The 24,468-nt window shown below is 38.3% G+C and overlaps 1 protein-coding gene and 1 long non-coding RNA gene across 7 annotated transcripts in view; one reads left to right on the top strand and one right to left on the bottom strand.

The window, feature by feature from the left end:
- Arhgap15 (Rho GTPase activating protein 15) overlaps positions 1-24,468 on the bottom strand; it is a 601,987-nt gene that overhangs the window by 162,152 nt on the left and 415,367 nt on the right. The window lies entirely within an intron of this gene.
- LOC132655892 (uncharacterized) lies at positions 357-23,222 on the top strand. The gene is made up of 4 exons (XR_009593838.1): positions 357-622; positions 1,611-1,653; positions 21,170-21,305; positions 22,946-23,222. It is a non-coding gene; the product is annotated as an uncharacterized LOC132655892 (long non-coding RNA).

Below are 24,468 nucleotides of genomic sequence, written 5' to 3'. Positions count from 1 at the left end.
GTTGCCATCATTCATTGGCAACTGGGGAGTTTTTACAGCCTTTCAAACCTTAGAGTCCTTTCAATCATTAGATGCCTTAAAGGGACAGAAAGCCTTAAAATGTGCTCCCGATCTCCCTAGTTGAAAAAGATACATAGACAGAGGGGGGAAAGTCAAACAACAATACAAAAAGCATTAATGCAAAGAACAGTGGGGTCTCTCCCTAATTTGACTTTCTCTACAGGTGGCCTGCAGCTGCGTCCAAACAGGTTACTCCATTGCCTTCCCATGGGCACAACAACAAAGTGCTATCTGTATTCACAAGAATACATTTAGTGACATAGACCGATTCAGGTCTAAAAATAAGAAAAAAGCATTTTCCAGCATAGCCCGAGGTGACTCTGCGCAGCAGCAGAAGACAGTAGCACTCTTGTCTCCCTGGCTGTGCCTGAGCATAAAGGAATCAGAGGCTGACTGCACATGACTCGAGGAGGCCGAGGGCCAGCAAGACTCGATTCATTCTGTTTACATCTGTGTGGGCGAACTGACAGCAGACAGCAGCCAAGCAGGCACAATCAATAAGGAATATTCTGTTTTCAATGGACTTCAAGGGAAACTGTACAACTATGTCTCTGAGACCGAGGTACCTGTTTGAACACGCTTTCTGTCACGCTGGGCAACATGAGGCAGCGACAAGCAAAATTAGAGCAAACCTATTTAGTTTCGATTAAAAATAATCAACTGGGCTACCTTCACCAAACTAATAAGAGATATGCACCCTGTCAGAGCGGAGTTTTGAAGAAATAGCAAAGAGAAGGAAAAAAAGGAGGGAAGGGGGAAGTTTTTGTATTTTTTTTTTTTTTTTTGGGTAACACATCCAACCTCAGTTTTTAATTATTTACTAACTCAGCTATCAATACTTCAGTATCTACTGAAACGAGGAGTCCTGTCATGACTTCATTATGTAACATAGGAAGGAGCTCGAAAATCTTTTCTAAGGGTTTCCTTCTTCCTTCATGCGTTCCCTCTCACATTTCCCTTGGATCTCCAATGCACGTCTTTACTGGTTCTTCCCCACTCTCTAGGCTGGATTGGATGCCGGGGGGTCTGACTTCCTTTCTCCTCTGTCCTTGTGCGGGCAGGCTCCTAACTTGACATTATTCAATTTCCATTCCCACTGCCAGGCACGCCACCAGTGAGTTTAACTCTTAATGACCCAATAAATGGGACTCTATCTCTCTTCTAAGTCCAGTTCTGATAATTGAGCTTACTGTTCAATTGTTGCACTTCAAACTATCTTCTTTTTAAACTTTTTGATGGCTCTGACTCTTTCTGTCCAGTTAGAAATCCTTACAGTGTTATTTTTGTAATGTGGACATGACAGCCATTAGGAAAACCTTTCTCTGCCTTCAACACCCAGATGGTTTCAATTCATTTCGTTGTTTCTCTTTAAACCCTCACCTATATTGTTTTATGAAGATATATGATTTAAGAATACATCATAATAACGTACTTTTGTTGATGCATGTCAAAAAGAAAGACCAGCTGATTTTCTTTTTGAACTCAATAAAGAGGAAAAGAAGAATGGATTTAATAATGACTAATGAATGCCTTTCTGTCTTATGTTACAGGAGAAAACAACCCCTTAAAATGGATCACTTATAAAAGCATAAGGTAAGTAAGTATTCAGTTGCCAGTGTTCATTGATAAGAAAGTACATAACTGGGACAGGGGCAAGGTTAGCAAGTCATTCCCAGAAAAAGAAATGTAAAGACCTGAACATCTAAGGAATGAAAACAAATCAAAGTTAAGGTATGGAATAATTTTTCTTATTTTAGGCGAGACACATGATAGAATGCAGAGCGAAAGTGAGCTTTTGATAATTAGAAGGGAAACCAAATCCACACAAAATTTAAGTATTCGTTCGCTGTTGTTAAGGTTAGCAATTTTTTTTTTTTTTGAGACAGGGTTTCTTTACATAGCCTGGGCTCCGCTGGACTCACTTTGTAGACTAGGCTGGCCTTGAACTCATAAAGATCCACTTGCCTCTGCCTGCCAGAGTGCTGGGGTTACGGGCATGTGCCACCACACCTGGCTAGTTAGCTATATTCTCGTGACTATTTATGTCTGTTTTTATGTGTGCTGCTTTGGACAGAGCCCATGGTCTCACACATGGCAGGTAAAAGCTCCACTTCAGAGCTATACTCCCACCCTTCATGACTGGACTATAAAGGACAAATATTTACTTAGAAAGAAGCTTGAAGTCTTTACACACTCCCCCAGGATAATCACAGGCTCCAGATTTAGATGCTTGAGTCCTGTGGGAAGGCAGGCTTCTCTCACCTTTCCGAAACTGCCATTTACTTGATTTCTAAGGAATGATTGTTTTAAAAACCAACAAATATTAGTTATAGTAGAAAAACAGAATTTACCAATTTTATTTATTCTATTACCATTGTTTGCTATATTTGACCAGCTTTTAAATTAAATTTTTATTTTTTATATTAATTACAGTTTATTCACTTTGAATCCCAGCTATAGCCCCCTCCCTCATCTCCTCTCAATCCCACCTTCCCTCACCCATCTCCTCCTATGCCCTTCTCCAAGTCCACAGATAGGGGAGGTCCTCCTCCACTTCCATCTGACCCTAGCTTATCAGGTCTCATCAGAACTGGGTGCATTGTCCTCCTATGTTGCCTAGCAAGGCTGCTTGCCCATCGTGGGGGGTGGTCAAAGAGGTAGCCACTGAGTTCATGGGAATCTTAGGAAAGAAGGGGGAAATAGTAAGACCTGGAGAGGACAGGAGCTCCACAAGGAGAGCAACGGAACCAAAATATCTGGGCACAGGGGTCTTTTCTGAGACTCATACTCCAACCAAGGACCATGCATGGAGATAACCTAGAACCCCTGCTCAGATGTAGCCCATGGCAGCTCAGTCTCCAAGTAGGTTTCCTTTTAAGGGGAACAGGGACTGTCTCTGGCTCTGTTTGGAATATGAAGGCCGACAGAGTTAATGAATCCTGCCTGGTTCCGAAATGCCTGGAACTCCACGTGAGAGTTCCGCTTGGGGAAGAAATACAGTATCTGGTCCTGTGACTCAAAGATAATAGAAACCATTGAAGATGGAGATTTTCCACTTGGTCCTGGGCATAGACTCAAGATCTAAGTTTAACATGGTGATATTTAAAAATGCATAACATGCAAAAGTCTGTAATCGTTCTGTTTCTCAGCTAGTGAAAATAGAAGCCTACAGCACGGTAGGTGTCAATTGTGAAGATATAGCCAAAAATCGGGCCAACAAGGCAAATTTTAAGTAAATAACTTCACCCGTGTGTTGAGTACCATCCCCTCTCCATGCCAAGCTCACTTCATGTTTGTGTCTCCAGCATCTTCTCTTACCGCGTGTGCCTGCCTGCCGCACCAGCTATCTCAAGTGCGGAGGAGGAGAGCAATGAGATGTTTCAGGGGGGCATTTGGAATCCCACAATATGTGACTGCAACAGCTTCAGTCAGAAATACATGCAAAGAAAAACACCTGAATTCTAAGCAAATAGTTTAGCCACTTAAAATTCTCAGAGACAGATATGCAAAAATCGAAAGAAAAAAAAAAAAAAGAAAACAAAAGCGAGATGGAAAGCATTCTTGTCACCCAAAAGCAAAGGAAAGAGGTTACGACCATTTAGACTAGAAATGTATGATGAATTTTAACAGCATGAAAATCTAGGATTTTTTTTTTCTTTTTAATTTGGATGGAAAGGAGAGTGTTTTGTTTTGTTTTGCTTTTCCTGTGAAGTATAGTTTTCTGACTTTGGTAGAGACAGTTTATTTTTGTGTCATTTATTACATATTTCTGATGAGAATTTTATTTTATTATAGTTTTCACAAAATAATTTTTCCTTGCTGTGAAAAAAATTCCAATGAATAGTGCTTAGTTTCCTGTTGTGTAATAATAGATGTTTACACGTGTAAACTCCAGGCTGGAGAATAGCTCCTTGAGCAGTTGGTCCTCCGTGCACAGCAATACTATCCAAATATTTCTCTTCATTACCATAGTTTTCATTCTCTCAGGTGAAAGTGTGGAATACTTTGATATTGGGTATCAAATACATGATCAGCTTCACAGGCAACATTGATTCTAAAAGGTAACATGTCTCTTTTGCCATTGGTGTTCTGTCTTTAAGAACGTAGTTATTATCCCTCTGTATCTTTTGCTCAGGGTCCCTTCATGACCTTGAACACTGAGCCTCTCCTCTTGCTTTCAGCATATTTGCTAGGATACCCATCTCTTACAGACAAGTCACACAAGCTTTCTTCCCTTTCTCACCACTCTGTCTCTTCCTCCTTTGCTTTCTCTCTTCTGCTTTCTTTCTTTTTCTTCTGTCTGTCCTTATTTCCTCTCCTTCCCTCCTCCTTCTCTCTTCCTCTCTTCTTCTCCTTGGCTTCCTTCTTTTGACAAGATCTCTCCATGTAGTCCAGATTAGCCTTGAATTTATACTTCTGCCCAGCCTCCTGACTGCTGGGATTATAAGTGTGTGCAACCCAAACTAACAACTTACATACCAAGTTCAGCCTGAAAAACTGAAGTAAGGCTTCTGTATGAAGGGTTGAGCTCTCATTGGGGATCAGGTCTGGTGTGTTCTAAGAGACATGCTACGGCACGGCAAACCCCAGAGCTGGCTGCTGCCCCACACTAGCTCTTACTCTCTTTCTGTGCAGTTTCTTCCTGACCCACGGAAGATAGCAAGTTTTAATACACTCTCAATGACTGTAATACAAAGTCTTTACACCCAGAGGGAAGTTAATAGTCATGCAAATGTTAACTTTGAGCATCCCTCATTCATTTTGTGTATTATTTTTGACTAAAAATTGATCTCTACTTCAATGTTTGTTTACCTATGTCCCACAAATCCCACTCTTCGTTGGTTTAGAGTTTCTTGGACAGGTCCTTTCTACTAGTTCAGGTGTTCTTTAGTTGACTGTCTTTTCATGACAATGATTCCCGGACAGTGTCTTTATTATATCTTCTATGGTCTCAATGTGTCTTCAAAAAGCCATGTGTTAGAAATGTGATTCCCCTGCTATGGTGTTAAGCAGTAGGATCTTCTGCGGGTATTTAGGTTATGAAGTCATTCTCATTAGTGGACTAATGCTGCTTTATCTTGTGAAAGGGGCCTCATTTTTTTCTTGCCTGGGTGCCTTCTGTCATGTAAGAAAGAAGCAAAGCCTCTCACCTGACATGACTGCCTCCTTATGGCATTCACTTTCTAGATGCCAGAAGTAAGAAGAAACACATTTCTATTCTTTAAAAATTACCCGATCCTAGCTATTCTGTTACAGTAGCACAAGAAACTAAGACAAAATCTTCTTAGGACAGACTGTTGATGTTAGATGCTCAAATTTCTGTGCTTGGGAAAGTTCTTGTAGTTGATAATAAAATAAACCTATGATATCAGTTTGTATGATAGTTTCTGACATTAATTGCTACTTAGCTTGTAAATCTGTTTTGCCCATTGTTTTTTCTACCATTGTTAAAGTTAAATGTTTTCCCATGAAGTTAAAATCTTTTTTCTCTTACCTCTTCTCTCTTTATCAATACAATGTTCACTCTTATGAAAGAAGATAGCCAACTACTATACTAAGGATTTCCGTACTACATAATTCTAATGATGAAACTCCTCTTTCTGTCCAGAAAAGTCATGACATAGCTTTTCTTAAATAATTGGGTTGATGGTAGATTTTCTACCTTGATCTTAGATATGTACTAAACATTTCATAAACCATAATTTTAGTGCAGCCATTACAAACCAATATCAATTACATAATTTTATTTCTTTTTTATTATAAGATTTAATATTAAAACAATTAAAATAGGAATATTAGAAGAACTAAATTCCAGATAGAAGAGGAGGAGGATCTCCCCTATCAGTGGACTGGGGGAGGGCCATGGATGAATAAGAGGGAGAGAAGGTGAGATTGGGAGGGGAAGAGGAAGAGAGCTACAGGTGGAATACAAAGTAAAAATATATATATATATAATTAATAAAAATTAAAAATCCTAAATTTTCCATTAATGAGAGAATTTTAGAATTTTGCTGTCTTGTGAATTACAAATGAAGTCTCAAAATACTGTTTTATATATCTGTGCTTCAATATCATTATTATACTTTTTTATTATGAGAAAAAGGAGGAGGAAGTATGATAAGAGCAAGTGAAGGAGAAGCCCATTTAAGATGCTGAGAAATGAACTCCTAGTCGACTTTGAGAAGGTTCTGCACAGAATTCTTAGGTAGTGTTACAGATAATGAGTGAAGTTCTTAGTGGGGTCTGAGATCACGATCACTTACAAAGGCTTTATAGTTACAATATCACACTTACAGAGGGAAATGGATAGCTCTAAAGCAATTAAGAATTATTAAAAATGTTCCTGGAATTTTGGAAATGTTTTCAATAAAGACTTTTCTGCAAAACAAGCAGATAAATATCAAATCATTATGTTTTAAACATGCATGAATTGTCAATTAGTGAAACCTCCATTATATGGAGGATAAAGCAATCTTCTAAAGCACTCACTTAATGATTCTTGAAAGATCTTACCTTTAGCTACAGTCTAAAACAACTGCTAGTTTATAAATAAATACATGTAAGTAACTTGCTTTTAGAGGTTCTCATTTTGTTTTAGGCAAACAGTGGTTTTGGAAATAGTAGGTTTTATTCAAATAATTGTGAATTCAAAACCAATTTTATGTAACAGTTGCACAGGGACAATACCGTCCTCCCACAGTAATATATTAAAAGCACGCTTGTTAAAAACTACCATGTTTAAAAATGAGGTGTCTCTTCTCAGACTTGTTTCTCTCCATCAATACTGTTTTGTTTTTTCTGGGTTGTTTGACATTCCCTGAAAGGTTTCACATTCTATGAAGAGTAATAATTAAGAGACCTCTTGCATTTTTCTAGCTACAGTAGAAAGCTTTGCTTCATGCAGTCGGAGACAGTATGGGTTGAATGGGCTTTGATCTAATGTTGCAAAGTAGGCCATTCTCTTCACAGTGGCTGAACCGGAAGGGATCTTACAGGAACGTGAGTTGAAATCTGAGCAAAGCTGCATTTCCATCCCGTCCATTCGGGAAACGCGAAGTGCCACTTTTACTTTAGAAGTACTCCTTTAGGGCTGGTTGGGCACAGTTCAGTCAGTAACACATCTGCTTTATAAGCACGAGGTTGCGTTTCATCACCCTGCACCCTGCCCTGCACACAAAGGCAACAGAAAGGCTGGGGGTGGTGTTGTGTGATTATAATCCCACGAATGGGAAATGGGAGCAGAAGAGCCCTGGTGCTCTCTCATGAGCCAGCCTATCGTAACCGGTGAACTCCAATCAAACAGGAAAAGTTCTCTCAAAGGAGATGGATCCCATTTCTGAGCATGCCACTTGAGGTTGTCCTTCAGTTTCCACATCCATGTGTGCACACACGTGCACGTGCTGGCACACACAAAGATGCACTCACGGATGTGTGTACATGCACAATGCTCCTTTATGTAAAGACACATGTCTTGAAGCTAATTATCAGTCTCAAAGAGTGATTCCTCCTATGATTCTTCCTACTTCCCATCTTAACATTTTTCAGTTTTAGATATTCTTCTATGTATAAGCTTCAAAAGAAAAGAAAAAGAGAAAAACATCCTAGGGGACTTGGGAGAAGACCCTGTTGCAGAAGAATCATGTGAAAAGCGGTAGCAAGCTGGATTTCTCCTTTATCACAGGGTCATCTGGGGTTGGCCTAGTATTCCCACAAGCACTCTCCCACCCATTCACATGACTAGCTTTCATTTTGCCTCCACTACGTTCCAGGCAGAACCGAGACACTGAAGGTGGCAAATACATCACAGTATCTGTTTTAGGAGTTCTGTTATATTGGAGATATAAACCGCAATCACATATGATGGCAAATATGTACAACAACACTAATTCCCCAGGGGTATTAATTAATTTAGAAAGACCATTTGTGTGTAAACACGTGTCGCAGTTAGCCTTCAATGGCAGAGCAATGGAGATGATTCTTGTTTGGTATGACGCGTTTTGGACCCGCTCTACCATGGCCGTCTTGATTTTATAAGCCTCAGGAATGGCTGAAGATCTGGTGCCAGTAAAGCTGAAAAATTTTAATATCTGGTCAACTCAGCTGCTCTGACAGCAATTGATTTGCTGAATGTCAAATCTGTTCACTCAGGAATTTAATGGGTTTTAATAAGGTTGGAGATGGGATAAATCTAAATAATGTTTGAGTAAGTATTTATCAATTTGCTTTTTATATTTTGCTCGAACAGAGGACATTTATATCTCCAAATACAGATTTACATTAGGAGCAGGAGGTAGCAGCACCATTCATTTTGTGGACTGCAATGTGTCTTGACACAACCGGGAGTATCGGAAGGTAGAGTTGACACGCTCCATTGTTTGCTTCCACAGTCTCTCCTGAAAGCGGAACAACTTAGCAGGGGGTGATTATAGATGTAACTTTGACACTGTTGACATTTGTCACCTTATGTCATAACCTTAACAAGAGCTAAGTGTATTTACAGACGGGTGTCCTTATCTTTCAAGTCCAACCTAGATTCCTGACATGTGTGGGCTTCTGTAACATTTGCTCCATCAGCAATCAGTACGTCAGATTTTCCTCGAGAGGTAGATATTATGTGTCATGTTCCATAGGGGAAGACATTAAGTAGTGCTATGACATGGTCTTTTATAATTTCTTCCTTATTTTCCCTTTGTTTTAGAGGTTACTTGCATCAGAAAGAAAACAGGCTGTGAATTTCTCTTTGACTTTCATCAATCAAAGCTGATCAATTATAAGACTAGCGAAACTGGATCACAACTCCAAGCTACACGGTCATATTACACTCATATTATTACTAAAAGCCACATCTATATTCCAAAGCAGGATACTATAACCCCTTTGTCATTTTCCAATAAAAAGACCATACCAAATAGGCCGAGCACACCGTAATTAGCAGCTGGCAGAGAAAGCTGTAAATCTGTACGAGTTCTGAACGATTTGCTTACATTGTTGCTTTGTTGACAAATGATGCTGTACATGTTAATGTTCCTGAAATGTCCCCATTGCACCTGACGTGCCAATAAATGCCAGCCAGCTGTATGAATTATGGAAATAAGATTTTTGTTTATGAAGGTATTCCAGACATTTATTTTACAGCATTCCTCTCGACAGATTTAATGTCTGGAGTTGCATTGAGAAGATATTTGCTACCTGACATAATGGATAATGAAAACTTTAAAGGCCCTGTTTTCTCCTCCTAATGATGAGACGAATAAATCCATGCACACACACATGCAAGCACATACCTACACACAAACACATGTGCCCGCTCGCGCTCACACACACACACACACACACACACACACACACACACACACTCACACACACGGGCTTTGACATTTACCTTCTGATTTTATAATTTGCTCCTAATTTGTGAATATCATCCATTTATGCCAAAGAATTAAGTAATGCATCAGTTTTCAGTTAAGACTATTAGAGGCTGAATATTTAGAATTATAGCCTCATAATTTTCTCCTTCCAATCACTCTTTAGTGTGTATGTGAATAACATATAAGTACCTCTATGGATTATACTATGATGCATTTGTTCATTTATTACTTTATTGTTGGCCTAAAAGAGCTTTATTGTGGATGTTTCTTTTATATGAGTTCCAGGAGTTCTTAAGAAGTCAGTAAATAGTTTTATCTCAATACACTTCAAAATAATACATGGCTAGGGAGCCCAGCCTATACCTCATTGCTCAACGCTCCTCTCAAAAGCCTTTGTGATAAGAGATTTCATTAATACATATTATTAAAGAGTTCTCACAGGAGATGAAAACTATCTAGTCTTACAAATATATAATAATCACTGGTTCTGAATCTTATAAACATAACAATAAAAGAAATTTGACCATAGTCATGCAAAATCTTTTTTTTCCCTCTACCAAAATTAATTCATAGTTCCTATATGAGAACTACAATCTTCTCAGGCTTAAACGTCAAAACATTTGTGTGATAGGTTTACTATCATCTTTTCATTTACTCTACCCAAGGTTACTGGTAAACTAGGAATTAGGAGAAGGGGGTTTATCTATAGTTTTGATTTTATGTTAAGTATTGAGGAATGGATGGAACTACTGCCAAATCAGCTGATAATGTAGGTGTCCAATTAGCATTTGCTCTTGAACACTAAGGAACAACTTATTTGTCACATGAAGCAGCTTGTGTTTAAAAAAAACAAAACAAACAAACAACAACAACAACAAAAAGAAAACGATGAGTAGAATCTGACCAGCCCTCTGTGGGTTGTGTGATTTTCATGTGGACTAAGTTGTTGAGTTGATCTTCATTTATATAGGTCAAAAGTGATCTGTCTGTAGAAATGCTTGTTATCCTTCCCCACATCTTAGAGATCACTGTGCTATCTAAATTGTCAGGCAGCAGTTGGGGGAAAGGGGCCTCTTTTACGGAACTTTGAACAATGATACCTATGGGATGATTAACATAGAAATAGTGAGGAGAGTCGAATCATCTTTGCGACCAAAGGCAATTCCCTCCAAATGGTTCTTTCCCCACAAAGAATCCAGATGGCAAAAATGATGTTTAAATAAACGCTGGCTATAGCTCAATTCTTCTTGTTCACATTGGCTACAACAGAAATGATACCCACATGTATCTATTAACCATTTCACAGGCTATGTGTAAAGAATAAGATATGTATCCATGGACCTTTTGTGTCTGAAGAGTTAAGTGTCTGGTTCTTGGCACCGCCATTTCATTCTGAGCTTGCTCAGAGGATTAAGGGTGATATGCAACAGAGGAGCAACTTAGGAAGACCTGGACTCTGTCTCTCTCTCTCTCTCCCTCCATCCAGTCTACCTACACCACAGGAAACACGGGCTCCACACTCTTTCCAGTTTATTTTTCCCTGTGCATGGAATTCATTGAAGCTAATGGGAAAGAAATTATAGTCATCTCACAGGTCTCCTAACTATAGGTTTCTGTGTGGGTAAATTTAACTTGTCAAGGTTTCTTACAGAATGACACAAGAAAAGTTCAACAGTCAACTAAAAATAGCAAAAAAAGCTAAAAGTATTCTGTTCCCCCATTTCAGTTAACTAGAACCAGATACATCATAGGCAAGCATCAGATTTAGACTGGAGATTTTACAAAATGATACCATAAGTTCTTCCTGAGTTATAAAGTTAAACACAATAAAAGTAATAAATAGCTGGGAAAATAAAGATACTTCACTTATGTGAAATTACTTAAAAATGAGTTGCTCATAAGCAAAATTCCTTGTGCATTCCACAAGAATGTGCTAGGATTGACATGAAAAACAACAAGGGAATTAGCCAGTGTCTACACTCTTCATTTGCAATGTGCATATCGTCTATAAATTATTAAATTTAGTAATGCTTGAGAAAGAATTATCTCAGGCAAAGTGATAGAAGATATTTTTCAAACAGTAATACCCTTCAAAATAGAACTATAAAAATTTTTACAGCAGCAACATTTGCAGATGCTAATGATAACAATAGCAGTTACTAGTCTCTGCTTTTCCATGTGTAACCTTATGGACTGGACACTGTTAGCCCTACCTTATAGTGGAGGAAGTAGAGCACTGACTTGTTTGAACCTACTTAAAATTGGGCTAGCCTTGCAACAGGGCTGACACTGCCCCCTCTCTATTCTGTGACGACAGAACCTCCATTTTAAAGTACATTTTGTGTGGTCCCTCAAAATAAAATGGACTGGTTGTCACTGTCTAATTTGGGACATCAGTGAATTTCCTCAGGAGACTTAACTGAATAACAGAAGGAAAGTGCAGTGGATTCATAAAATGGGTCTCTGGGCAGGGGAAGTTAATAGGAAAGATCAGTAGCAAAAAAGAAAGCAATGGGGTAACAGGGAGTTAGATAGGTGATCCCTGAATGTGCACCTTTGGAATTTATGAGTATGTGTGAGTATGCATGTGTATACATATGCATACATACTCATGTGGAGGCTAAAGGACCATGCCTGCTGTTTTTCTAAATTCTTCTCCACCTTATGCTTTTGAGACAGGGTCTCTCTCTGAATCTGAGCCTCACCAATTCAGCCGTGCTCACCTGCCAGAAACCTCAAAGAGCCTCCAATGTCTAACTCCTCAGTGCCAGGGTTACAAGCAATTCTTCTTTGAAGATTTTTTTTCTGTTTTTCATGAATTTTGGGGCTCAAACTCATATCCTGACCTTTTGATTGCGCTGTCTCCCAGCCCCAATAATTTATAGGTTCCTGCATACACATGACATTCTAAATTCAAATAATTACCATTAGGGGAACAAAGTCCAGGATTAGTTGACTAATTTTTTTGATAAATAGTATCAAGGAAGCGCATCATGTACAGAATGAGACTGGTTATTGTTCAAATGGCACTGTCATCTGTAATGTATACTGAATCAAGAGAACAAAAGATACAGCAATACCAGCTAGTGCTTGCCTCTACAGGAAGAGGGCAAAGTTGTACAAAAATGGTGTACATATGTTTAAAAAAGTTAAAAAGAGTGACCACAGACTCAAGAAGCCTATTCTTGACCTAAAAACACATACTGTATATCATATATATGTATGTATATATCATGTATTATATATACTGTATAAAACTATAAATGCACTGACCTTAAGATCAATGAATCTTGACTCTGCCACCTACGTAGATAGCTGTCTTTAGATCAAATAACTTTACTAGGCATCCATTTCTTCATGGGAACAAGGAGATAATACTGTGCTTCTGGGGCCAGAGAGATGGTTTATTGTACAAAGACGCTTCCTGGCAAACCTGATGACTGAAGTGCCACACTCAGAATCCAGGGTAGAAGAAAAGAACTGACTTCCAAACGTTGTCCCTTGAGTTTTACATGTGTGATACACACACACACACACACACACACAAATAATAATAATAATAATAAAAATGAGGATCTAAAAGCTCAAAAAGTTAAAAATGTTAGGAAACTTTAGCTTCCTTTGTGTTATTGCTGAAGAATTAAATAATACACCTATGAAGCATGCTACACAGTACCTGGTTTAAAAAACATCATGGTATGCCATCAAGATGTGTGCAGGACAATAAAAAGGCAGGGGCCAGATGTGGCCTTGAACTTGACAGCTTGGGAAAGGAAGAGTATGAGGCTTCTACAGTATCTGCAGGCAGTCAAGTGACTGCAAAGGAAGTCTCCAACTAAAGAGCAAATTTCTCCTATCAGTGGCTGGTCACGAAGCTGGCTTTTTAAAGGCAATAAAAGTCAGACTTCAAAATGAAATGTTGAAAGGTGAGAATTAAGGAACAAAAATGTGGCTCTGATAATAATTTAACTGGAAGTGATAACTGAAGTCCACAAGTTTTCTGAAGAGTAAAGAAGGGTCCAAAGCTAAGTTTCTAGGAGAGAAACTTGTTGTTGCTCCAGCAGGAGGACCAGGGATGGAGAGCCACAGAGGCGGCATTTAAAACCCTCCCTTCTTTCTCAGTTTTGACTAAATTTCTTAAAACAGAAAGTAGGTATAAAAGACCATAAAAGCTGTGTCAGATAGTTGGGGAGCACAGATAATAATACATATTCATTAAAGAGCATAAGAGACTGGCCCAAACCCAAAAGCAGTGAGAGCAGAGTGTCCAGGAAAGGACAGTTTGCAGACTCACTGCTTCACGCGTTATGGATGATGTTTCCTGTGAAGACCTCTGATGGACACACCTGAGGTAAGCACAGGTTAACTGAGCTAACTGGAAAGCCAGACCTTTTCTTTCAGCCGCAGAAGCAAGTTGGGCTGGATTGGGTGTGTTGATGTTTCCCGTGGAAATGTTGATTTTAGTTTTAGAAAAGAGCAGGTAACTGGGAAATATAAGCACTTGGAACAGTAAAGAAGGCTTCTTCAGCATATGTGAAAGTAGAAGGTGGTGAGTGAAGGATGCAGGGATGTTAGCACTGGGGCCTCGGGTGGCTGATGCAATAGACTCTAAAACATAACCTAAACCATAACGAAAAGAACATTTTACATGAGTAAAGTTTCGCTCGGTGGAAAATTGGCAAAAATTCTTTGGTAAGCTTCTCAGAAAGGGGAATGGGGTTAGAAGTCTTCCCAGAAGAAACAGCATTAGTAAGCTTTAGTAAGCTTAGTAACAGCATTATTAAGCTTCCTACTGATGAAAGCCAGTAGGAGGCCAGGTAGAAGAAAGGCTTCGAAGTGCTGGGTGGAGTCAGAGAGCTAAGGTGAGGACATTAGTAGACTTTCTTCCTTCTGCTCTTTCTTCACTAAATTATTTGGGCATGTACTAAAAAATAATAAATATTCATTATCAATTTAATCAAGTAGCAAATCACTGGTTTGCTGTAAAGGTCAAATGCCAGGTTTAACTGTAACAAGAAAGTTTTTAGCCTAGTTCATGAGCATCTATTGAAGGACTAGTCTTATAGATTTCATCAATTTAAGGGAGACAAAAAAAAAAAAAAAGGAGGCTTTCAGCCTTCATTTAGAAGGGATACTGTCTTCTGAACCAAGGGTTATCTGGGAAAGCGTGATGTGTTTGTTTTGTTTAAATTAACTATTTTCTTCCAGGGGTGTGTCTGACACAAACTTAAGGAGTCCCTAAGACCTCAGATTACAGATTGGTTTCTCTGAAAAGTTCAGCACAGAACTTTTAAAAACACACCTGGAAAAATAGACAACATAAATAAGGGAACCACAACAATACTAAAACCAAAATTCTCCATTTTCCGTAACAAAAAATTACAGCCCCAAACAGAGACAATCATGTGTACTGTGAAATATATGGAGTGTCCAATAAACAAGGAGAGAATCTAGGAGCAGAGACAAATATCATAAACACAAGCTGAACATGGTTTTCTTAACAGAATTCTAGTTTTGAAAGTGATAGTTTATTATTTAAACAGAATTCCAGGACCTGGTAAGTCATGGTCCTGTGAGTAGGGTCCTATAAGCGTTCAGAAAGTTAAGAAAGACAATAATGTTTTGAGAGTACAATAAATGACTTTATTCATTTCAACGCACACAGAATGCTTCACTGAATTGTTTTAATTTAATCAGCTACTACAGATTTGTGATGTGTGTTACATGACCCAATTTTCCGTCTTCTAGTCATCCAGATTATATTGCAGCAACATTGCTGTCCTTCTAGAGTGTTTATGTCTGTCATGATGCTACATGTGAACAATTGCACAGTTGAGGGGCTCGAGGGTCGTGGGTCCTTGACCTCTGCTGATTCTCCAGCTAGCCCTGCACCTGCGGAGGCAGCTCCACCCATGCTGTTCTGAATGTTTACACTGAGAACTTTTTAACATCTGATGTCACAGAAGTATGTCTCTCCCAGATAAAAATACATGGATTGCGATTCTTTTCCTCATTTTATATTTTTAAAACTCTGACAGCTAAAGAATATAAATTTAAAATATTTAAGTTTAGAAATTGCAAAAACTTTGAGCTTATCTAGAAAACTTTTACTTAATCTTGAAAAATAATAAGCCTTAGTTTAAACAGTTAAAATGATAGGAAAAACTGTGTTCTGCAGGAAATATAATTAGTAGTTCATGTGTAAGTATAAATTAATAAACAGTAATTTGTAGTAATCAGTTTCTATCTATCTATCATCTATCTATATCTATGATCTATCTTTATATCTATCCATTTATCTGTCTATCATCTATATCTATTATCTATCTTTAGATCTATCATCTATATCTATCTATCTATATCTACTATCTTTAAATCTGCCTTTAATATATCTATCAACTATGTATCTATGCATCTATGTATCTATCTATAATTTATCTTTATATCTATCTATCTATCTATCTATCTATCTATCTATCTATCTATCTATCTGTCTATCTCCATAACTATCTACCTGCCTATTGATTTCTAATTTTTGAAAACTCTCATTTATTCAGAATTATTTCCATAAAAGTATTTCTAGTTTGCCTTTGCACACAAGAAATATTCCAGTCTGCTAGAAGTCTTAATATTTGTAGTTAAGTAATCTCACACAAAGTATTCAGCACATTCCATTAAGTAAATCCATGCTGTATACGTTTTTAGACCCCTCCTCTCCACACAAGTCTTCTTTATGAATGCTAGCATCATGAGTAAGTTCACTTTCTGTATAAGCAGTAAAAACGTGGGAAACTACCACTGGGAACAAACAAATTAAACAAATGAAATGAGTCTAATGAAATGGCTCTGGCTCTCCTCTAGTGGAAGAACCAATGCTTCTGGGGGATTAATACACCATGTTGGAACAATTTTAAGTAATATGAAACATATGAATTTATTTTTTATTATTCTTCTAACAATTACAGTTACATGATAAACTGTTCACGGTTGCTACATGGTGTATATGCCATTAGCTGCTCAATCCCTGACATACAGTGTGAGCATCGTTATTTCTTGAAATGCCTCTTAGAATTTGAGCCTTGACCCTAGTTCTCATGTGGCCCTAGGCAAGGCCATGAGGATAGCTGAACTCCAAGTGGGACCACCAAAGAGATGGCCTTCCTGCAGTAATGGAGCCAACCAGCACATACTCGTGTGTCCTTACCACCCACCTCACACCTTCCTTTCCACATGGGTGACACCCATTCCATGAGGAGCACGTCGGGGCTCAAGCCTACCCTGTTCTCAACATAATGGGGGGGGAAACAGCTTTCAAGATTTACTTTTTGCTAAAAGAGCTGCCAAATTGATATTGAGTATGAAAATTTTTCATAGTATTGTGCCTCCTTATCCACAGGTAAACTGGCACAAAAGGCATCCTATCCTGTATGGCTTTATAAAGGCAGTATCTGGGCAAAGAGCTACACCATGCCACATCAAATTGCATTCCACAAGGCATCGTAAATAGCTTGATACATGCAGGAAATAACTTGTCTCCACATCTTCTTCCAGTTTGTCTACCTCGCCAACCTACACAAGCCTTTCTGAAGGAGAAAAAAGATTCTCTAAATTGTCCAATTGGCTAACTCACAGGTAGCCACTGTGGATTGAGACGATACTTGTGTTAAAGGGGCGGGGTTTGCTGTGCCGACATCTTCATTTTGTTAAGAATGTCTTGCAGGATGTCAGTTGGAGTCGTATTTACCAAAGCCCCCTCCTCATTGGGCCACTGAGTGAGCTGAGTGATTCTAATAATCAAAGGCAAAGAGCCTGCATCTAGTTTGGAAGTGAAACCATGTGTAATTTTCAAAAGTGGTGCCCTCAATTTTTGATGAACTGTCACACAAACAGGAATTACCACAATTCAGAAATCACATCCACTAGTAGACCAGCATCTGTGGGTGATTTCTTGTGCCCCAGTCTCCTCAGATTTTCTCCCTACCTCCTAATAAAACACGCCCCTTTGCCTCATGCTTCCAATTTAGTACGATCATGCCTCTTACTGGCTGTTGCCTGGCAGGACACCATCTGTCAAGTGCAGGAACACAAGGTATGAGGGTTTGAAATGCGGTGTCTTATAATGGAAAAGACGTGCGTGTCTTATATCACATCCAATATTAAACTCAAAATGAGAGTGCTCAGCATGCAGAAGAAAAATCTCCTAAACACTTGAAATAAAGGAAAACTAAATGACACTTATCATTTTTCAGTCTTTAGATGTAATATCTTCAAGAAAAGAAACTGCCCTGTTCCCTTTCACTTAAATGCCCCACCCCACCCCAACCAATGAAGGACTGCAAGAGAAGCTCTAATCCTGGGAAGGTTTTGCAGAGATGTCTTTGGAGAGTTGAGATTTTGCTCTGCCTGAGATTCCAAGACTGTGAAGCTGGGGAGACACTGAGGAGAAACGGCAGGGGGGGGGCACAACACACCATTTCTGGAGTCGGGGAAATTTACTCCATGCAGAGCTTGAATTCTTTTTAATTTGTTCTATTAATCAATCAATAATCAATCAATTAATTTTTTTATTTTTAAATGTATTGTAGTGGCTCATGTAAATCCCTTTTACTTATCACATACTTGCACAAATTCCTCTGCCAGGTAGCAGAGGCAGAGCTGCAAAGCCATATTTTCCCATAGGAAATTCAGGATTTTAAAAGGAAAAGATGGAGACAGGCAAGTAAGTAAGCAAATGATTTGTTTGTCCTAAATTATCTGACGAGAGCATGGATGAAGTCAGGAAAGACTAGAAGAGAAAGCAATCGATAATCTCTGTGTGGCAGGCTCAAGACTCATGTTGGAGAAGTGATGGCATTTCAGCCTTATTTGAAAGGCTGAACAATAGCTTTGCAGGTGTTTTTAGGGCTCTGTGTAGAAATATATCCCAGGATGGGCTGGAGCAAGGACTCCAGTAAGCACTAGTAGGAAAAGACCCCTGAACAGATGTAGCCCATGACAGTTCAGTGTCCAAGTGGGTTCCATTGTAATAGGAACAGGGACTGTCTCTGACATGAACTGGTTGGCCTGTTCTTTAATTACCTCCCCCTAAAGGGGAAGCAGCATCACCAGGCCACAGAAGAAGACAATGCAGCCACTCCTGATGAGACCTAATTGACTAGGATCAGAAGGAATGAAAAGAAGTCCTCCTCTATCAGTGGACTTGGGGAGGGGCATGCATGCAGAGGGTGGAGGAAGAGAGGGATTGGGATGGGAGGAGGGAGGGAACCACAGTGGGGATACAAAGTGAATAAAGTGTAATAAATAAAGAAGTAAAAAAAAGAATGTTGCTGATACAATATGGTTTCCTCAAATGAATTTGAATGGCTTTGCTACAGTTCCAGCATTTGAGGATAGAGATCACTTAGCTCCTGTACCTTTTGCTTTTTCTGAAGCTAATAATCAGTGTGTTGTCCTTGAAAATGGGCTCTATTCAAGAACACCTGTGTTCGGATCTAATTGCTAATCCTATACACAGTCAAGTTACTTGTCTCACTATTCCTAGGACTTACACCAGGAGATGGGGATGATGTAGGCACCTGCTTGACAGGGTTATTTTGATGATCACTTATATGCTGCTGATCTAAATTTACCACTGTTCATGGCCCATAAGTCTTCAATAGATATTAGTTATGATTATATTATTAAAACTATGCAACAACGATTATTCTGTAGTTTGAGGTTAAGTATACAGTATCAACAAGGCTCACAGAGGTAGAACAAACATGTTGATTTCTTCCTACCATACTTATATTTGTGTTAGGTGTGAAAAGCTTCATGCTAGCTGTTGACTGAAAATAGTTGGTGTTGTAAGTTTCTGGAGACCATGATGATCTCCAGGAAAATTCATCTGTTTTGCCACTAACTTCACGCAACGTGTAGTTAAGTTTTGTCTTTTTTATTTACCGAGCTGAACCAGGCTGATTTCTGAAAGAACTAACTTATTGAGCAGTGAATCAAGATAACTTAATTTACCACTTTTCCTTTAGTCCCCTAATTGAATCACAATTAAATTCATATGAAGTAGAAACAAACAGAATGGATTTTTCTTCTAACATTACAGTATTTCACAGGTGGGTTTGATCATTTGTTCAGATCATTGAAATTTTAGGTAGAACTAGAAATCAAGACATTTTTTGGTCATCTCTTAGTGTTATTTTGAACAGAAACAAATGTTCAAATGTTAATAGTGAGGGAAAAGTTTCATGTGGGAAGGGCTGAAAGCATCAGATTCCCTGGGTAGACTGTGACGGTCTGGCACTGGTGTCTCATGTCTTTAATCCCAGCACTCAGGAGGAAGAGTCAGGAAGGGCAATGTGAGTTTGAGCTTGGCCTGGTCTACAGAGCGAATTCCAAGGCAGTCAAGGTTACATGGAGAAACCCTGCCTCAAGAAAGCCCCCAATCCCCAAAACAATCAATCAACCCACCAACCAACCATCCAACCAACCAACCAACCCCAACAAAAACAAACAAAATGAAAACAAACAAACATAAATTTAATTCTTGCTCATGTAAAAATATGCATTTTTATAACAAAGGATGAAATTTCATGTTTTACTTAAGCCTTTGAATTATTAATACTGCTCTTTTTAGCTGAAAATTTGGCTACTTTAATACAGGTAGAAATACTTTCAGAAGGTTATTCTGAAAATGGTATAAGTTTGAGCACTCTTTGTTTTTTTTCTGGTCCAGTTCTCCTTGTGGTAAAGGGGTGCCTCTCTGGGAATGCTGGATGTCATTAAGAACACACTCTGTGCCCGCAGAGCAGAGCATCCCGTTGACTTACACACAAGATGCGAGTGCTCATCTTTCCAAGATACACCAAATACTGATGGTATTTACTGATATTTTCTAAAATAAAGAAAACTGTCTGGTCAAATTCACTTAGATCCACATCTGCCAAGACAGTCCCAACAACTGTGAGATAACTGTAAGTCTCCTCTGGCAAACTTGTGTTTGCCTTACAGTTCCATACAATAATAAATAGTAATCACAACCTCTGATTTACTCATCTTTGAGAAGTTGATACATTTAGAGGCCTACTTTCTCATTTTATATGCTTCCTTAAATATTCAAATATATTATTATGCCTAATTATAAATACATTGTGTTTGAATACAAAACAAAATATAGCTTTGGCAACATTGTCATCTTGCACCATTTGGCTCACTTTGTTGTGGAGTTTTGAGCATTTCTGATCAAACAGTATAAATGGAACAAGTTTTGCGTGCTGAGCTTCTTAAAACCCACTTTAAACAGATTTACTATCAATGCACATTTCCTGTTCAGCTGAAAAAAATAAGAACTTTGCAGTGTGTGTTATAAAATGTTAAATATTAATACCATTTAAAGTTAATGGTATGCCAAAGAAAATGGCTAATAATATATTATACAATTAAATGCTTATCATATTAGCTCATCTATTAACAAAATAAAATAGACTCGAACAGGAGAGTTCTGATTTGTAGTGTTTCAGCAAGGGTTGGCCATGTGTAAAAGCTAAATTATTTATTCAATTTTTAAACAGCTGGATACATCAGTTTGCAGTTATTTGCGCTATATTTGAGTGCTTTGTCATGTGTCTCCGATGTAACAAAAAGAACAAACAGTTTTTTCTTCTTCTTCTATGATGGCTCATTTGTTTCTAAACAAATCTCAGGAACTATCCACCAAACCATTTGACCAGAAACTGATGCTTCTTTAGGTCCAGAATATTACAGGAGAGGTTGAGTGAGTACTTATTCCAGATTTCAGCACTGCTGTTGAGTTTCTCAACTGTATCTCAGCTACATAATTCTACATCATTATTTTGACTCAACAGTTACCATTTCCGTCCAAGGGTAAGTCTCTCCCATTTCATGTTCTCTATTGTAATTCTATGAATCTTGGTCTATAGATACTCACATGTGATCATATTCTTGGCATTAATGTTGGTTACCTAAAAGACTAAATGCGTGTGGGATTGTTTTAAAAACAATTCAAATATTACATAATAATAGATGATTCAGGACATGGTAGAGTCCACACTTAAGTTTCTGACCAAGTTAGTCAGTTTAATTTAGACATTATTATCCCTTTCCTGAACAAATCAATTGCAACAATGTATATCAAATCCTCAAGAAATTTTATTGCATTTTAATAATAAAATCTTCCCAAACCCTTGAAAAATTCATTTGCTTATTGTGTTTTAAGCATTTTGAAACCTGTTTGTAAGTAAAAGAATTCCTTGAGTGATGCCTCATTTCTCTTTTATTTATCAATCCCTACAGCATGGTACTCAAGTAACTGTGTAACTGGCAGTTACAAGATGTTCTGCCAGTGTAGAACATCTTGTTGCTGGGATACTGTATTCTTCTGGACAAACAGCACTCCTTACATCCCACTCCTGTGCCCAGACAGGTTGGGACCTCTGTCTCTAGGTGTAGTCCTTGGTACCCTGGTAAAGGCAATCAACTTAGTCACAGTGGTTGATTCTGTGACTGGCTCAGAACCCCATTTGGTTACTATGGTCAAGTGCTTTGGGAAAAGAGATTATGAAGTGGGGACTTTGGCTCGGAGCTGTAGGTAGTCATTTTGCCATCCTGTCAAATGGAGAACAGAGCCAACTTGGAGATGAGAAGAGGTGAGGGACAGAGTTCACAGCCCAGCAATGCCTCTCAAACTGGAGAGCTTAGCTGTGCTTGAAGCTGATAACTTCCCTGGGACATAAACAAAAGCATATTTGTTTTTGTTGCTGTTTAAATGTATTAGCTTTGTGTCCCATGAAACGTCTCGAAGTCATCACACATACATCTTAGTTACGACCTTGTCTCTCTAATAGTGCTGATGTCTTTTACCTTTAGAATGTTTGTAACTCGAAAGACCCGATACATACATTAGGAAGTCAATATTTCTTTTTATTCTCCACTGAAGTTTGTTACGTCAAAGCTGAGAGTGTGTTGAAAGTCAGCAGTTATCTTACAAAGTTTATCAGCTTCTGTCCAACGCAAATGAAGATAATGTATGAAAACTTCTCTAAGATTGATTTTAGATTTTTTTTTCCATCACAGCTGATTTTTAAAAATTCTCCCATTTAGAATGTTTAGTACTAGTGCTAGCTGGAGGAGAACTTTGTGGACAAAAAAAGAATGTTGTTGGTTATCAGCTAAAATCATTAAGGAGAAGGGAATATTTTTTCCTAAGGAACATTATTTTGAAAATTTTATACCAATAAGAATGAACTAAATGTGTGATTTGCATAATGAATATGACTCGACCAAAATAGTCTAGTTATACCTAATGCCAAAGAATTCTGTTAGTGGGTAAAACTGACTTGGCTCTGGTATAATGGTTAAGTAAGATATGACTTTCTTTTCCAACTACTCGGTAAAATAAAGGGTTTCTGTTTTTCCCTTAAACTTCTCAGTACTTATGAACTCTTCTCTCTTCCTCATAAGACCCTCATCTCCTCTGACTATTCTTTTCCATCGTCTTCTGACAGGCTACTGAACCGGCTGATAAGAAGACACGTGTTCATGTTTTCACAAGGAAGATCTGGCACATAGTATCTGCATCGCAAGAGTCAGTTTTTTATTAATTCAGTACTGTAATGCAGGAATAAAAACTACGTACCACATTCACTGTGACTTGCTAAAACTTGCCTTTTCTTTTTAATAACGCCCATGCCATATACTCTGAGTAAATCGTAGAACTCTTTCTTACTTCTTTATGACAACACTTCAGTATCCTCCCTAATGCAACCTCCTGAACAGCCTCTAATAAACACATTTTAAATATAAAAGGTGAAAGGGTTTGCCTTTCTTGCTTGAGCAAAGTGAACCGATTTCTAATTGTGTCAGGCACAGTGTAACACTGGTGAAGAATCATACTGAAGAATCTCCTTTTAGTGGCACATAGCACCCACCTACTCGGCCATCAAATCAGGTTAGCCCACAAGTATTTTAAATGAAGTTAAATAAGAGATAGATTTGGGTGTTACCGAACAGTGCTTTTTATAATGTCACTTGAATATGTATATGCTCAGTGACCTAAGTAAGTTTTTAATCTCACCTCCTCCAGTTTAAATTATCTATAAAAATAATTCAGGGCATTTCTTTGTCAAAATAACAGACTCCATCTAGCTAAGGCTAAATCATCTATTTCAGTCTTTGCTTCTTTTTTTTCTTTCCTCTTGCCCCCCAAATAAAACTATTCATATGGAAAGCAAATCCCAGGCACTAATAGAAGAGCATCATCTCTTATTTACTTCACAAAACAGAATACAATATGGGTTGCTGTGAAATACAAATGAACTGTAATCCTCATCAGGTTTGGAAATAATGGATTCAGGCTAACATTTCCAGAAGAAATATGAAGGCAGTATTCTAAATTTCCTATTCTTTCCCAAATGAGTTTGCACAAAATGTGTCGCTAAGAAGAGTAATGTGCCCATCACATAGTGAAATTTCCCACTTGCAAAATGAAAATGAAAAGTCTGCATTCCAGGATGGCATATTTAAACACATGCACCATGCTGTTTGTACAGGAGGGAAAAGAAAGCTCCCCCTACCGGAGCATAAAAACCCTCATCTCCTTCCTGCACCCCGTGGCTCCCTCATATGAAGAAAGGCACAGTAACATACAGCCTCCCCCTTCTCAGCATCCCTCTTCTCTCAGCAAACATTACATTTTCTTCATTTCAGTTAATTAAAGGCCTGTTGGACACTTTGCTATTGACCAGTCTTAGCTTTGTTTAGTTGAAATGGACATGGAAGGCTCTCGGTCCCAAACACATTCTCACCCAAGACAAACGGTTGTAAAAAAACCACAGCTCAACGGAGAAATTTCAAGAAGAAATAAGAGTAATATTTAAAGGATATTTGTATTTGTATATAGTATTGTTTTTCACCATACAAGGGTATATATACACACTTAGGGAGAGAAAAATCAGCGTGTGAGGATTTTGACTAACGAAGTCAAAATACTAGAGTCACATGGAGAAAGGGAGAAAGGGCCTTGTGACTT

This window comes from Meriones unguiculatus, chromosome 8 (genome assembly GCF_030254825.1).
Source record: "Meriones unguiculatus strain TT.TT164.6M chromosome 8, Bangor_MerUng_6.1, whole genome shotgun sequence".
NCBI lineage: Eukaryota > Metazoa > Chordata > Mammalia > Rodentia > Muridae > Meriones > Meriones unguiculatus.
The sequence above is the reverse complement of the archived record's forward strand: the minus strand, read 5'-3'. Positions and strand labels throughout refer to the sequence as shown.